The 17,224-nt window shown below is 38.1% G+C and overlaps 2 protein-coding genes across 6 annotated transcripts in view; one reads left to right on the plus strand and one right to left on the minus strand.

The window, feature by feature from the left end:
* Positions 1-17,224, minus strand: part of LOC126814654 (uncharacterized) — a 44,450-nt gene that overhangs the window by 15,829 nt on the left and 11,397 nt on the right. The window contains exon 1 of one of the 4 annotated variants that reach the window (XM_050539962.2): positions 12,065-12,293. The exons of 1 other annotated variant lie outside the window; for it this stretch is intronic. The gene's annotated coding sequence lies outside the window, so the exon portion shown is untranslated. Of the gene's footprint in view, positions 1-5,255; positions 5,347-7,225; positions 7,314-12,064; positions 12,294-17,224 lie in introns of those variants that run through there. 2 more of the 4 variants (XM_050539970.2, XM_050539976.2) reach the window with 2 other exon arrangements.
* Positions 5,707-17,224, plus strand: part of LOC126814628 (uncharacterized) — a 29,013-nt gene continuing 17,495 nt past the window's right edge. Inside the window, exon 1 of one of the 2 annotated variants that reach the window (XM_050539927.2) lies at positions 5,707-5,795. The gene's annotated coding sequence lies outside the window, so the exon portion shown is untranslated. Of the gene's footprint in view, positions 5,796-13,258; positions 13,279-17,224 lie in introns of those variants that run through there. The other variant, XM_050539913.2, reaches the window with a different exon arrangement.

Genomic DNA, 17,224 nt, shown 5'->3' on the forward strand with positions numbered 1-17,224 from the left:
CGTTTAGATCCGAGTCACAGATACGTATACAACCTTTTAGACCCGAGTTAAAAGAAGAAAAGAAACGAAACATAAAAAAGGTGATATTAGCGACATTTATACGCTTCAGTTGTCAGGGTGTCGTAGCATATCGTGAAATTTCCATACGTTTAAAGGGGCAACTAATTCACATCACACAAGAAATCCGCAGGGCTGGATTAACCATAATGCAAAATAAGCACGTGCTTAGGGCATCATGGGAATGTCTGCTTGTTACCTGCCAAATTTAAAATATTAAATTTAAAAATTAATTTAGAACTTTTGATTAAATTTGTTTTTGTCATACCTTACTGTTACCTGATTTGTCGCAATAGATAATGACGTGCATATAACCCCAGAAAAACTCTAACCACGTGCTTGACGCTTGTTTATATTTTAATTGCTTATGTTCTGAATTATACATATATAGGGGCAACAAAATCGTCTAAGTGCTCAGGGCCTCTGTGGGTCTTAATGTGGTCTTGGAAATCAACTATTCATCATTCACTTACGGAATTGTGTGTATATTTATTCTAGTACATCACACATTGCAGTCAAATTTGCATAATTCACATTTTTATACCCCATTAACTTCAGCTGTAGAAAAAGATTATGCAGGTTATTCGTTTAATTTTACTCAGTTTAACGGATCAGCGATTTTCTGCTCCATTTTGTTTTTAATTCAAGTTATGAATCACAGTCTAGTACATGACGGATGGAAGATTTTCCCCAGGTGGATTACGTTTAGTGTGATTTATTATTGTCATAAGATCATCTGATTTTAGAGAAAAAAAACCAAGACAGCTCATAAAATCATCGCCATCAAATTGTTCATGTACGATGAGTAAATAATGGCAATAACAAAATATTCACTGTGAATATACAGAGGAATCCGACAGAGAGAGGGAGAAATTGGGTTTAACGTCCACTCGACACAAACTAGGTCATTTCGGGACTAGGGGTCTTTAGCAGTGGGAGGAAACCGGAGGCCCCGGAGAAAACCCACGAGGTTGGACAGGCGACCCTACTCCTTGTCACGTACAACCGGGGAATCGAAACCACGCCAACTGACTCAATGACAGACCGTATGATACAGCGTGCACGTGCTAACCATTCGGCCATCCACCCCCCTAATCCGAAAGAGACAATCACATTTACCCCAACTCTTTTCGTTTACCAGGTGAAAGTACTATATGTCAACAGTAAATTAGCCTTACTTGTCGGCCCCACGTACGTCAATTCCCACAAGTAGGAACCGCGGGCCCTTATAAAGTGTACTACATGTTAAAGAGGGTACCAAATCTCTAGCTGACAGACATTTTGTGCATTCATGATCGATGTGATTGAATTCATTATCCTGACCCTAACCCTAACTAAAATTGAGTCAGGTCAGCCATGATCGCGGCATTTTGTTCTAAATGTTTACTATCTGGTCGACGTTTTATGTTTGTATTTATATTGACTTACTGTGACTACATTCCACTCATTGACGTCACGTTAAACAGACTAAATACAATAATAAATCCACGAGGTTGTCCGAATGACAAAAATCACACAGCAGACGAGACTTTTTCTCAAATCACGTTCTTAATTCAAGCAACTATCAGAAACGTGAAAATGTTCCAACAAAGATCAAGTCAACAATCAACACTCGTTTAAAATCAATACAAAACAAAAACATATCTCAACATTTTCTTCCTTTTAAACAAAAATGTCACGTTCTGATGTCAGATTAACTTCTCCGGTGATTGTCCTCCCTAGGTCAAATACATTAGTGTAGGGCAAATGGGTATTAGCTGCGTAAGCTCCTCAAATGCGACAGAAGTGTTATTTGGTGTTCTAGAAAGAGTAAGCATACACTACATTTTACACGTCACCAATCATACATACCAACAACAACATTGTAGAATATAAGAGAGAGAGGGAGAGAGAGAGAGAGAGAGAGTGTGTACACAGCAATCCGAAAGAGAGAGAGAAAATGTGGTTTAACGTCCATTCGACACAAACTAGGTCATTTCGGAACTAACATATTTTTCAATGCTATTTCAATAATTCGCTTGCGCATAGGGGTCTTTAGCAGTGGGAGAAAACCGGAGAACCCGGAGAAAACCCACGAGGTTGGACAAGCGACCATACTCGTTGTCACGTACAACCGGGGAATCAAAACCACGCCATTTGACTGTATGACAGACCTTATGATACAGCGCGCACGTGCTAACCATTTGGCCATCCAACCTCCCTTGTAAAATATAAAACTAACTATGTAAAATCCTGAAATGCGAAGTGATATTCGATGCTCTAGAAACAGTACGCAGACCAGACTCTACCACGTGTATTAACTCAACCAAAATATCAAATATTATGCGCTTGCTAGCAGACACACACTTTAGGAAATGTCTGGTACGAATTTAAAATCTGCCCTTATTATTGATCATTGATTCTGGCTTATATATTAAAATGCTTAAACCCAGAAACACATATCAATTGGAAATTTGAATTTGTTTATTTTTCTAAGATCAATGTAAAAATGGGCTACAATGTGCAATGTAAGGATTTCGTTGAGATCGGCTGTTGTCTGAGGAGTACCAACTTGTAGACTTAACATCACGACAGGTCAATATAGGCCGTACTTAATTTTTGTTGAGAAAGAATGTACACATGGTTCCTTTCGACCGTCAGCAGAGTAAATCTCTTGTTCTTTCCATACAGATAAAACCATATGATTACAATCGAAGACGCTAAAACATTTAACAGTTCGTACTATACGGAATTCAACTTTGAGATATTCCAGAACAATTTTTTGTTATAGATCAGTGAAAATATGTAGTTGATTAGCAATTATACGGTAATTTGGAAAGCCACTTTAACATGATAATATCTGGATTACATTTATAGAATGTCTGGTCTAAAAGAAACACGTGTTTATCATTTCTTGGGCATTAGAAAACGGTGTTTCGGAAATAACTTTATCTGCTAAACTATTTCGGTAATTAAAGATTATAGTTCAATTTTCTATTCTTATCATAACCATATTGATACTCTGTTGAAACACGGCCCGGGGATGTTGATTTAGAGAAACCGGCGCCTACGGGCGTTTTTAGGCATTAGAAAACGGTGTATTGAAAATAACTTTATCTGCAAAACCATTTCGAAGATTATAGTTCAATTTACTATTGTTATCATAACCATACTGATGCTTTTGGAACACGGCCTTGTTTCGAGTTAGATGTAATCATACTGATGCATGTTGAAACACGACCTTGATTCGTGTTACAGGTGCCTACAGGTTATTCTGATAATCTCACTGAACTTTTAAGAGCGTATATTTGATATATTAAGATAAGCAATATGCCCCCACTCCCATCCCGACAAACAGTCGCTTTGGGCATTCTGTTTATATCTGATAATTTATTTTTATAATTGTAACACTTCAAGTTTGCAATTTTTATAGTATAATAATACATTGTTTTAAACGCTTGATGTGAAACTTTTTATAGTATAATAATACATTGTTTTAAACGCTTGACGTGAAACTTTTCTTTTTCCATCTAGATGAAAAAAGCAAATCATAAAGACAGAAATTTGCTCTTTTTTCTCAATAAACAGAGAGTTCGTGAAGGCAACTGACCGATCAATGTAAACCAAGACAGTTACTAGATGATGGTCAAAACAGATGGGCAACTGCATTCTGCCCATCAGTGAAATTAAGCGTATAATAAGATAGTTATTGTAGATAATAGCCGAGTTTAAGATTGTATTTCTAATGTACCTTGAAAGATGAACAGAAAGTTGATTGATCAAGTTGAAATATACAGAAAAGAAGGCAGGTTTCATGTGAAGATTATTCAGATAAAATTGACGTTAAAATGGAATATAGCTACCACTTATATCGAGTTTCAGAGAGAGAGAGATGGAGGTTTAACGTCCACTCGACACAAACTAGGCCATTTCGGGACTAACATATGGTTCAATTTTATTTCAATAATTCGCTTGCCCTTGGGGGTCTTTAGCAGTGGGAGGAAACCGGAGAAAACCCACAAGGTTGGACAGGCGGCCCCACTCCTTGTCACGTACAACCGAGGAATCGAAACCATGCCAATTGACTCAATGACAGACCTTATGATACAGTGCGCAGTTGTAACCATTCGGCCATCCAACCCCCTCATTGAGTTTCAGATATCATTAACTGATTATAGAATGTTTAAAATAAAGAGTTTCAGATATCATTAACTGATTATAGAATGTTTAAAATAAAGAGTTTCAGATATCATTAACTGATTATAGAATGTTTAAAATAAAGAGTTTCAGATATCATTAACTGATTATAGAATGTTTAAAATAAAGAGTTTCAGATATCATTAAATGATTATAGAATGTTTTGAATAAAGGGCATGGTAAAAGGCTTCAAACGTTCTTGTTTGAAATTAAATGATGTGAACACAACATTTCGTTATTATACAGGATGTGGTTATTTTGTCTACCGCAACATTGATATCACCTCTTATACCAATTCTGACCTAATGTTGGATCCCGGATAACACTTCTAGATTCATGATATCACTTCTAGGTCCCTTATAGCAAGTCTACGGCACTGATACCACTCATAGGCCACTGATACCACATCTAGATTTCTTATACCAAGTCTGACGCCAATGTTGGATCCCGGATACCAATTCTAGGTCCATAATAATTAACGTTCCTAGGTTATTAGAGAAGTTACACATTTATCATAACCACAAAGCTTTTAATTTTCACCGCAAACTTTGAAAGAATGCCAGTTCTGTTTTCTAGACTTAATTGGTATTGAACGGTAAAAAGAACCATTGGAACGCCAGTAACTGAATTCGGTTCTGTTAACCCATCAATCACTAAACTACTGCTGTTAACAACTCATACGTGAAAAGGCGTAGGGTCGCCTGTTCAAACCTCGTGGGTTTTCTCCGGGTCTTCCGGCTTCCTCCCACTGCTAAAGACGCCTACGCGCAAGCGAATTATTGAAATAAAATTGAACCATGTGTTAGTCCCGAAATGACCTAGTTTGTGTCGAGTGGACGTTAACCCCCATTTCTCTCTCTCTCACCACCAACTCAGGTTGGGAATAAATATTAGCAATGAACATCGATATTCAAATGAAGAATTTTCGAATTGATAGTATCACTATAATGTTCTGATATTAATGAGTTTGTGGCGTTGGATTTAATTAATATACATTGTACATAAAGAGAAATAAAACTTACCACACACACAGGAAGAATGGAGCAGGAGCCTTCGACAACCCTAACGATACACTAACCTCGAGACTCAGGTATCCTAATTTATATCACAGATAAACTTACAGTATACGTCAATCGTCTTTTTATAAAAGATATATGACCAATAAGTTGAACAAGTCAAAACTAATTTTATATCAGATCGGGTTCATTACAACCTGTAGGCCTATTTTCAGAGGTTTTATCTGACAGTCTTTCAGTATTTATAAATGGCCTACCCGCTGTGTGAACTGCAACCTCAATCATCGATGATTGGTATAGGTTAATGTATTAAAATGAAATCTCCACAGATATATAAATTATCCGCTGATCTGCCTGTTTATAGCCGTGATATTTCTACACCGGTTAAATATAGGTGTCAAATCTGATCTTAATCCAGATTTAGTTTTAGCTTAAGGTGAAAAGATAAGTCTAATCTCAATCAGTTTTATTTGTAATATCAGGATAGGTTACCTATAGAGGCATGAAGACATGGAGGGACATTAGCAATTAGATCTTTATTTGAAGGTGAGTCCTTGTTTAAAGCAAATTCAGTGATTTCTTTTACTGTTTTTGGTCAATATTCAGAAGAATGGGATCCCGCTAATCGACTTATATATAGATATTTAAACAAACACAATTAACAACTCCGAACGCAACACGGAAACCCATGCCACACCCCTTCCAGAACTAAATAGTTTCATCTAAGGAAGAGGATCGAGTAAAATAGCATCTTGGTTATGGCCACCGTTTGTTTTTTTATAGGTCCTCTATGGTCCAACACGAAGAACCATCTATTTCCTTTCAGAACTTAATAGTTCAATATAACGCCGAGGGTCGAGTCATATAACATCCTAGTTATGGCCACCCTATCCTGTTTTTAAGTTCTCTATGGTCTGTTCTATCCAGAACTGAACAGTTCAATATAAGGACGAGGATCGAGTCAAATAACAAAATGGTTTATGGTCCCCGTCTGTTGTTTATAAGTACTCTATGGTCTGTTGTTTTTGATAATCTGATCGAGTGATATTGTTGGTCTAAGATACAGTTTATTGGGTACGAGGTAAACAGTCGGATAATAGTTAAAGAAACAAAGGAATGCCAATTAACATTCCTGGGTGAACGTGGAATTGTAAGCTATCGTATTAATTTTGGAACAAGAATTCCGAGAATATCAAAATATAGTGCTGTTTCAGAACAGCGTGTTACGGTACTATACATTCCAAAACTAGATTCATTATTTACTGTTAGTAGTCTTGATGCATCAGTTCCAGAATGGATGTATTTAAACCTTCTTCCCAGTAGACTTAGGTTTCTGATATACAGTTCCAAACCATTGCTTCATTGAGTTTGATAAGTAGTATTGGGCATCGGGCACGTGGCATGTTGTGCTTATTCTTTCTAAGCCACATGATATCAAAAATGAGATGAAATGAAATGGGATTTAACGTCCTACTGTTCTGCTCCTATACTGGGCTAATGAAGACGGTCATACGCCATACAGTGCGCTATAAGGAAAATTGTGCACGGGCAGCGACACTATGGCCTACTCTTATATCGAATTCCAACTGCCAAGGGATCTTTTACATGCATGTCAATGTATACACGAAACCTCGTTTTTTTTCCCACGTCGGAATATCCCGATCAACTTTCTCGGCCAATGCAGGGATCGCACATCCGACCTCCAGGCTAGCGAGCCATACTTAGCTACTGTGATCCCCGCACATGATATCACCGCCTTCCTATTACAGTAGTTGTTATTAGAAGTGATGTGATAGTACAGAAATATATTACAGTACAAATGTATTAAAGTTAATTTCGATGTGCTAGATTTCCATATTCTAAAATTGTAACGTATTAAGCTTAGTAAAACTGAACGTTACATCCGAAATGTTGTAACTTCGGGAGTCTTGCCAACAATAAAGGACAACTTCAGTCGTTACAAGTAACTGTCTTACCTCGAGTTGATATTAGTTATCCTTTAAGGTTTATAAGCTTTACAGTACATAATGTCAGTTTGAATGTTCCATATATTAACAAATAAGTTTTAAGTCATTTAAATTAAATCAAAACATAGAAGGTCGTGTATAATATGACATACCGGTAAACAACACCACTATTGTTGTTGACAGGAAAATCATATTGTATAATAATATATGTGGATGTGATTTTAAACACGTGGTACTACTTTTAAATAAAAACTGAGACCGGTGTGTACTTAATAACATCATAAAAAAAATCAGATCCATCACCATCAGACATGGCGATATAGCCCCAGGTATGAGATAAATTACACAACGTTTGACAGCTACTTACATATATTATGTAAATTTAACATATAGAAATGACCAGACACTTGCAAAAAAACCATTGTCTCGCCTCTGAACCAAATTGTTAATATCTATAATAGATATACAAACGTGGTATATCAGATATTTGTTAGATTTGTTAACTTCTTTAATTAAAAATCGTACCAGATGATTTAGAGTATTTAAAAATAATTTATGGGGTTTTTGTTGGTTTTTTTTTGTTTGGTTGTTGTTTTATTTTCGTCAATCACGTGGGGATCACGTGGCTTAGTGGGTAAGACGCTGGCTCGCTAGCCTGGAGGGCGGGTGTTAGATCCTTGCATTGGCGGGGAAAGTTCATTCAGATTTTCCGGCGTGGTTTCCCCTTGTCAGTGATGCAGGATGGAGGGCCTGACAAGGACAGCTGTCTAGTCGTTCGGATGGGTCGAAAAACCGAGGTCCCGTGTACAAATTGGCGTGCACGTAAAAGATCACTTGGCAGTTGGAATTCGATATAAGAGTAGGCCGTTACGCCGTTGCCCGGGCAAAATTTCCTTCATAGCACACTGTATGGCGTATGCCCGTCTTCATTAGCCCAGGTTAGGAGCAGAACAGTAGGACGTTAAACCCCATTTCATTTCATTTTCATTTCAAGAATTAAAATCTTTAGGTGAATCTGGAGGTAAAGTTCTTTTTCTTATAAAACATAGGTAACATTTTCCCCAAAGAACTCTATATGGGTTGTTTCTCAATAATGAGTTACATTAAAACCATTAAAACAACAAGTTAAAATAAATACTTACAGTGACTAAAAGTGGTGTTAAGAGTACCTATATATATGACTGCATGTTTAAAGGAGCTAAATCGCTAATATTTGGGACCTAGAAATTGACACAAATGGGATAGAGAGAGAGAGAGAGAGAGAGAGAGAGAGAGAGAGAAATGGGGTTTAACGTCCACACGACACAAACTAGGTCGTTTCGGGACTAACATATGGTTTTTAATTTTATTTCAATAATTCGCTTGCGCATAGGGGTCTTTAGCAGTGGGAGGAAACCGGAGGACCCGGAGAAAACGCACGAGGTTGGACAGGCGACCCTACTCCTTGTCACGTACAACTAGGGATTCGAAACCACGCCAGTCGACTCAATGACAGACTTTATGATACAGCGCGCGCACGCCAACCATTCAGCCATCCAACCCCCCTTGACACAAATGGACCGCAACGTATATAATAATGTAATATGAATGTATATAAACTGATTTACATTCAATCGTTTCTGTCTTTACTCTAATTTCTAATCCGTTATGTGCGGCGAAATATGCGAGAAGTCTCAATCGAATGGCAATCTCTAGTGTCTGGTTATACCAGTCTACCCCCGACAGAATTTATTCCGCATGCTCTCCAGATAACAATATGGCAATGAAACGCATTATGATACACGATTCGTGTACCAATGGTAAAATATTTATTTTGTCTTAAATATTGGATATCAGAAGCCCATCTTTTTCCCGTAAGATCACAACATCAATGTTGATTTAAATTGACAAATAATTCGTGTTTTCAATGTCAAAGACGTTGGATGTTATTGAGTTAGAGACTTAGCTACTTTAAATCCGTTTCTTATTTCTATCAAATGTAATGAACTTTTCCCCATAAAACTATATCTGTACTAGCTTGATAATGTTGAGAAAATACTCTTTGAAACATCTATCGCTTTAAATACACAAGTAGCCGTCTTCCATAAGTATATGTGTTTTTTGTTTGCATATATGATTTGTTTCTCAATAATGAGTCACATAACCGTTAAAAAATCTGTAGTCGGTTCTGAGGGTATATTATGGGAAAGTTTTTTCATAGCCACGTTTCTTATTCTTAAAGAATGTAACAAACTTTCTTTTCTAGACCTATATATGGCGTGTTTCTCAATAATGAGTCACATAACCGTTAAAAAAACTAAGTTAAAATAAACACTTAAAGATTTAAAGTAACAAACCGTGGTGTGACATGTACCTATATCCTGCACTGGCCGTTAAAGTTCATCGAGATTTTCCGACGTGGTTTCCCTTTGTCATTGTTGCAGGACGGAGGGGAGAGTCTGACAAGGACAGCTGTATAGTCGTTCTGATGGTACGGAAAACCGAGGTACCGTATACACATTGGCGGGCACGTAAAAGATCCCTTGACAGTTGGAATTCGATGTAAGAGTAGGCCGTAGTGTCGCTGTTCGAGCTAAATTTCCCTCATAGCACATTGTATGACGTATGCCTGTCTTCATTAGCCCAGTCGAAGCAGAAAAGTAGTACGCTAAACCCCATTTCATTTGTACCTATAGGACTACATGTTTAAATCCAGATCGTCGGCTGTACATACATACTTTCTTAATTAAAATATTTGTGGGTCACATTTGTTAGTAATTATATGTTAATGTTGCGCGTTGATATTTGTCCTTGTCGAGTTTGTATTTGTCATTTAAATAAGGCCATGGCGATTGCAGTCAAGACAAAGAAAATTGGTTCCTCGGTCGCCGATCAATATAAACACTTTGCATTTGAGAGGTTCGCATAGCATACCAATATTTGTCGTCCGGCCACGTTGCAGAAGAGTTAGTATAAAAACAGCATGGATATAGAGAATCGATCCTAGCACATGATTATAATTATCATGTAGGTTTCTTTTTGCCAGGGTTTCTAGAATAGATCTGGACATTTGTATATACGGTGTCTGATTTAGGACACACAAAAAAAAATAATATCTCGAGCGCTCGAGATACTAAGTCGAGCGCTTGAGATAGAAAGTCGAACGCTTGAGATACGAAGTCGAGCGCTTGAGATAGTTAAGTCGGTCGCTCGAGATAATTAAATGGAAGATAACATCGGGTGTACCCTTTGTTCTTACTGAATAGCGCCACTTCAAAATTATTCATCCAGTTATGAATACTAATACTGTCTTGATTTTATTATGCGCAATGCCTTGATTAATCTGGATTTTTATCGCCGAGGACATCAACTTGTACCACTCGGCAATCTCTGGTAAAAACAAATAATCGTTTGACACAATGCAGTACCAATTTATCATCATTTGTCAGATGATGGCATTTGGTCGACAATAAAAGATGACTGGGAATTAAAGCGACACCAATAACTAACAATTAGTTACAAGGTTAAACAACTTAATTACTTTTAACAAACACCTGTGACAGGCAACCTTACAATATTAAGTAACCCGAATGACTATTATACACGTCCGCTTTAGTAGCCATTATTCAAATATCACCAAAATCAAATATTACGTCACTTCGACTTAATCAGTCATGTCAAGATTCTAGAATGAGTTTTAAATTTCCCTTCGGCAACAAAGATAACGCACATGAAGTAAAATAATGATTCATGCATGCCCTACAGTAACATGCAATGATGAGTCATTCATACAGAGAGGGGAAGAATTTGCATTTTTTCTTTTAAAACTGCTTTTAATGCAACTAAATCGATATCATTTCACACATTTTGAATAAGGGGCTAATTCATCAATGTGCCATTTAGAGAGCACAATAAAATTTTAAAATATATTAAGAGCTCGTCGGTAAAAGAACACGTTGTTAAAACATTATGGCATTTGGGTGACAATGACTTAATTGTTCTTGAAATATGATCATCTAAAGATTATAAAGACATTTAAAGATGGCGACTCTTGGAGATTCAGTTTGAACGACATTCACGTTAACAAAATAAAAAGTCTCCGAGCCTCTCGACCTTTCCTACTTGACTACCCTTGGTAAGAGGTAGCTGTCGTATTGCTAGATAATCTGAGTCTATAGTACGTCTACAGTAGGTGACCGTGACACAATCCTAGCGCAATTTGAGTCTTATTCCTTACGAATAGTAGCTAACGTAGTTGTGGAACTAGGGGCGTGCAGAGGTGGGCCATTTGTTAAAGGGGCTATTACCGCCATAGGTGATTTGGGTAATGGTCGCCCATAGGTTGACATCGATATTGCTCACAATATGTTGCCAGCTAATTCACCCCACCCATGCATTACAGAGATACGGTACTGGGCGATTTGTAAAGAATCTACAATGCGTTTGGTGGAGAAACGGTGGTTTGTTTATAAGCCCGGATCCGCCAAATGACACGTCAGTAACATTGGCTTGAAACCAGGCAGGTGTCTATTGATGACGATCAACAAATCTAAAGATGGCCGCCCATGTCAAAGTAGCAGACGACAAAAGACACGTGAGTAACATGGCCTTAACACTGGTGCTTATTGCCATCTCATTGAAAAGGTACCCCGTTCCATTGACAGGGCGATTTAGCAAATTTACACGAAGTCCCCTTCGAACAAAAAGTTGAAGACAGGTTGCCTGATTAGCCGAAGCTGACTAAAACTAAGGACAAATAGACTTAACCCGGTCCAACATAGTTCGTCATAGCTCAGGGGTAAATACTTGAAGGTGGTCAAACATTTGACAGAACCATGAAAATGATATTGACATTTCGGACAATCTTACCTCAAACATTGCCTCTATGTGTCACTCTTAACCAACAGAAACAACAGTCAGACAGCGGTATCACAGATTTTCCTTGAATTACAAAATATCATTTGCAATTGAAGAAAGCATTAACAGTCCGGTTCGTATTTCCCCGTCTGAAAGATGCTTGGCTCTAAACCTAGAAACGTCATTGGTTCAGATCCAAAATTTTATCCCCAATCTCTCTTAACCATCAGGGTACAAGTGGACGGAGAAGTGCTTTAAGGGCATTTCCACATCAACTTTGAACAGGCAAACTTGACGAATCCGAAGCTATCCCGAAAAAATAGGACTCGAAGACTTAACCCAGTGGTCGTTTCACCAATTCTAGTTTTATTTTCCTTTCGTGACTTTTATTCGTAATGTTATGGAATTTTTTTAACTTTGTGCTTCTAGTAGCTAGGGACCAGGTCTTAAGAGGAATGGTCCCCATTTTTCACGTAATATCCAGCTTGGGATGAAAAAAATATATATCTGACGATGTGAAACATCTAACCACCAGACGATAAACGATACGCAATCACGTTAACTCTGTTGTTTTGTTCAACACCAAGATTTGGAAATGACAAACAAACACATTTTATTTGAAATAGAAAAAAAAAAATACATGGCCTCTCTTTCTTAGACGACGCAATAAGTTTCTTTTTTAATTCCTCTTTCGTTTGTATTTCGTGGTTCACACGACGTATATGAAATAGCTGCAGAATTACTTGGCTTCGTTAAGTAAATACAAATGAGCTATAAGGAATGTTGAACATCTTCACTTAAGCGTATTATTTTAAAAAAATAGTTCAATATTTAATCATAAAATAATGAACAGTCCAAATTTGAAAAGCCGAAAAGCTCAGATGAATGATAATCGTTTGAAGATTGCCGATACAAACGGTCCTCTGCCAGGTTACTAAACTTTACGATCACTTCCAAAAACTCATCTGATTTGTGGACATAAAATTATGACTTTATCTATTTGTATGCCTGTTTAAACATATTTAGTATAAAATAAACATAATTTTGAAACAAATCTTTCATCGTTCTAGATCATATAAGGCTTTTAAGCTATTCAGATTTAAATTTTCTACACTGTTTCAGGTGGGAAAATTAAACATGGTTGAAATATCTTGTGCTTGAGATGTCATGTAATGTTATGTATATTTTATAAGCCCTATGTACAGGAGTACATATACATTAAAACGGTAAATATGGGGACATAATATTTACGTGATCAGTAAAACAGAGAACAAGAGAGAGAGAGAGAGAGAGAGAGTCAACCGAATGCAGCGAAAAGTTTTGCTACAGAAATGTACACAGCAATCCGAGAGAGAGAGAGAAAGAGAGAGAGAAAGAGAGAGAGGGATGGGGTTTAACGTCTACTCGACACAAACTAGGTCATTTCGGGACTAACATATGGTTCAATTTTATTTCAATAATTCGCTTGCGCGTAGGGGTCTTTAGTCGTGGTGGGAAACCGGAGGTCCCGGAGAAAACCCACGAGGTTGGACAGGCGACCCTACTCCTTGTCACGTTCATCCGGGGAATCGAAACCACGCCAGCTGACTCAATGGCAGACCTTATGATACAGCGCGCACGTCCTAATCATTTGGCCATTCAACCGCCCCGAAAACAAGAAAAAAACATAAAAACCAATAATGTCAAGACGAACAAGATGAATACCGCCTGGGACTCAGTTCCCGTTCTAATAAAAAAAAACACGGTGAGAAAGCAACGAAAACTGTTTTTCTTCGATTTCTACATTGCAGTGGTTTTTGTTTTTGTTTTTGTTTTTTTTAAAATAAAAGTTCCCATTTTTTATCGAATGTTGTTGGTGTGGTCTAGAATATCGAGCTTCGACCACTAGCTGGCGTGTCTGTCATCCTTGGCTTGCAGTCAGTCGTCTGTTCGATCCCTGGCGTGAGAAATGAAAATGAAAGGAAATGGGGTTTAACGTCCTACTGTTCTGCTCCTATCTGGGCTAATGAAGACGGGCATACGCCATACAGTGTGCTATGAGGGAAATTTTGCCCGGGCAGCGGCACTATCGCCTACTCTTATATCGAATTCCAACTCCGGTTTCCTGCCAGAGCAAAGACCCTAGATGCCAAAGTGTACACGGGACCTCGGTTTTTCGTCCCATCCGAACGACTAGACAGCTGTCCTTGACAGGCCTTCCGTCCTACACCACTAACAAGGGAAACCACGTCGGAAAATCCCGATGAACTTTCTCGGCCAATGCAGGACAAGGGTTACAGGTTACCCACACACCAAAGCGTATAAAACGTGAGAACTAGAGTAACATCGGTTTCAGAAGAATCAAATATTTAATACGAAATACAAAAATCATTTTACTAAAGAAAATAAACCATAAACTTATTGACCTCTAATAAAAATATTTAGATGAGAAAGCCAGTATTTTTATAACGTATTACCGTTCTGTATGTAGGTCATATGATTAATCATCTATGCCTATATATATTAGATTAAGATGAATAATATTGAAGGCAAAAGAAAACATGAATCCGGCTTCATGTAGATTAGAACGCTTGGGAGCCGCGGTGACTCAGTACGCAAGGTCCTGGCTCGCTAAACAGGAGATCTCCGGGTCTCTTCCAGTTTCCGAGCGGTTTCCCTTGGAAGTGGAACTGGATGGAGAGCCTGACAAGCAACAATTGGCGTGCATGTAAAAGAACCCATGACAGTTGGAATTCGATATACATTTCCCTCATGGCATACTGATTGATATATGTCCGTCTTCAATATCCCGGTTGGTGCAGAAAAGTAGGACGTTAAACCCTATTTCATTTCTTTATAAGTATAAACTTTAGTAATTGTTAACTTTTCGAATGCATTTGGTTTCAAACAATCAAGACTTCAATTGCGTTGTGATGCCCTTTAATAGACATCATAGAGAGAGAGAGAAATGGGGTTTAACGTCCACTCGACACAAACTATGTCATTTCGGGACTAACATATGGTTCAATTCTATTTCCATAATTTGGGGGGGGGGGGGGGGAAACCGGAGGACCCGGAGAAAACCCACGAGGTTGGACAGGCGACCCTACTCCTTGTCACGTACAACCTATGAATCGAAACCACGCCAGTTGACTCAATGACAGACTTTATGATACAGCGCGCAAGTGCTAACCATTCAGCCACCCAACCCCCTAATAAACATCATGGGTAGCCAAACATCATAAATTGTATTATTGTGCGTACTCAAGAATCAAGTGCGCATTATGTAACACAAATTTTATACACAGGTCTCTCTGATCAATGAATATAAATTTCTGCGGATCCATGACGACCAAAGATCGTTGTTTCATTTATGAACCCGTATCTCCCTTAAGAAACTGCTAATTCATTTATAAACTTGTATCTCTCGAGAATCTGCTCATTCGTTTCGCATAAAACACCTAGCGACCGTGTTGAACCTATTTAATACGTCGTGTTCATCTTTGGCCATTTTGTTTATTATTGTCTCCCAAGATCCATAAAACACTCGGTGTCCCGTGTAAATAATTCTCTAGTGTGAAATCATTAGGACAACATCGTCTGACACATAAATCAGACAACTGAGCTGCCAAACTTGTTTATTATCCATTCATCCGTAACATAATCACTGAAATAAATATAGACTTGAAGAAATGACTAACGCATGGGTTAAGTAGCGTGACGACATTGGAACATGTCGATGCATTGGGAGTGCATATACATTATGATAAACCGGTAGCTCGGAGATATAATAGATAATATAATAGAGTGGGTTAAAAAAGTGTATGTTCTAACACTTATGATCAAATAGATAGACTTACTATGATAAACAAAATGTCAGATTGCACCCGATAGTTGTAAGCCCTTGGGGCAATCTATTAGGGTGGTCATATTACGGATAGCAAACATTTACGAATATTGATCTAAAAATTAAAAGAGACGCACAATTTGACCTGATCAAAATCAAATATTTGGGAGTTTTTCAAGTGTGAATTATTGAAGTATCCCGCGGCATAGATATTCGTGCATGACACTCATCGAGTAATAACACAAAGAACAGTTTATGTTGCATAGGGGAGCCGCGGTAACTTATTGAGTGAGGCTCGCTCCCGGTGTTGGCCGAGAACGTCCCTCCGGATTTTTTCCGGCATGGTTTCCCCTTATCAATGTTGCAGGATGGAGAGCCAAACAAGGACAGTACCTATCGTTCAGATTGGACGAACAAACTGAGGTCCCTTGTACAGATCGGTGTGGACGTCAAAGAACCACTGACAGTTAAAATTCGATACAAGAGTAAGTCGCAATTCCGCTGTCTGGGCAAAATATCCCCTCATAATACAGTGTATGGCTTATGCCCGTCTTCATTAGCCCAATCGGTGCCGACATATAAGACGTAAAACCTCATTTCAATTATGTCGCATCAGGGAAAAAAATCAAAATATTTATGTTACAAGTCTCTGTTTTAGACCTCGTGGGTTTTCACCGGGTCCTCCGGTATCCTCCCACCGCTACAGACCCCTATTTATACGCGCAAGTGAATAATTGCAATTAAATTGAACAATATGTTAGTCTCGAAGTGACCTAGTTTGTGTCGGGTGGGCGTTAACACCCCCTCTCTCTCTCTCTCCCTCTCTCTCTCTCTCTCTCTCTCAGTTTTAGCCGCTGTAATACAGATTGGGTGATTTAACAACGGCTCAACAGTAAATACGATCATATAAGATCACAGGTCAGGACCTTTAAGACTTGTAAAGAGGAGATGAAGTGACACTAAAACAACAATATAACATTATATATTCATCATGACAACTATTCAAGTCATGACAATACTGATACCCCCAAGCTGTTAATGATACCGATTAAGTTTCAATACGTCTTCCTTTGACCCCTCTATTACCCATTAAAGACCGCACGGTTCAATTAAATTATACACCGATACAATACAGACTTTAATAACAGTTTTAAATCTAAAGGATGGCAGATCGTCAACATGAGAACGTATTTTAATATCATCATAAAGGTCCCCGTGTACCTACCTACACGAAACGCCATAATTCTATTGAATACAATATTGTTACTAGGCGATGTTCGATTTATAGGATTCTCTAATACTTGATGAAGGACTGTGGAACATTAGTCTAAACGTCATTCAGTAAT

This window comes from Patella vulgata, chromosome 1, assembly GCF_932274485.2.
Source record: "Patella vulgata chromosome 1, xgPatVulg1.2, whole genome shotgun sequence".
NCBI classification, from domain to species: domain Eukaryota; kingdom Metazoa; phylum Mollusca; class Gastropoda; family Patellidae; genus Patella; species Patella vulgata.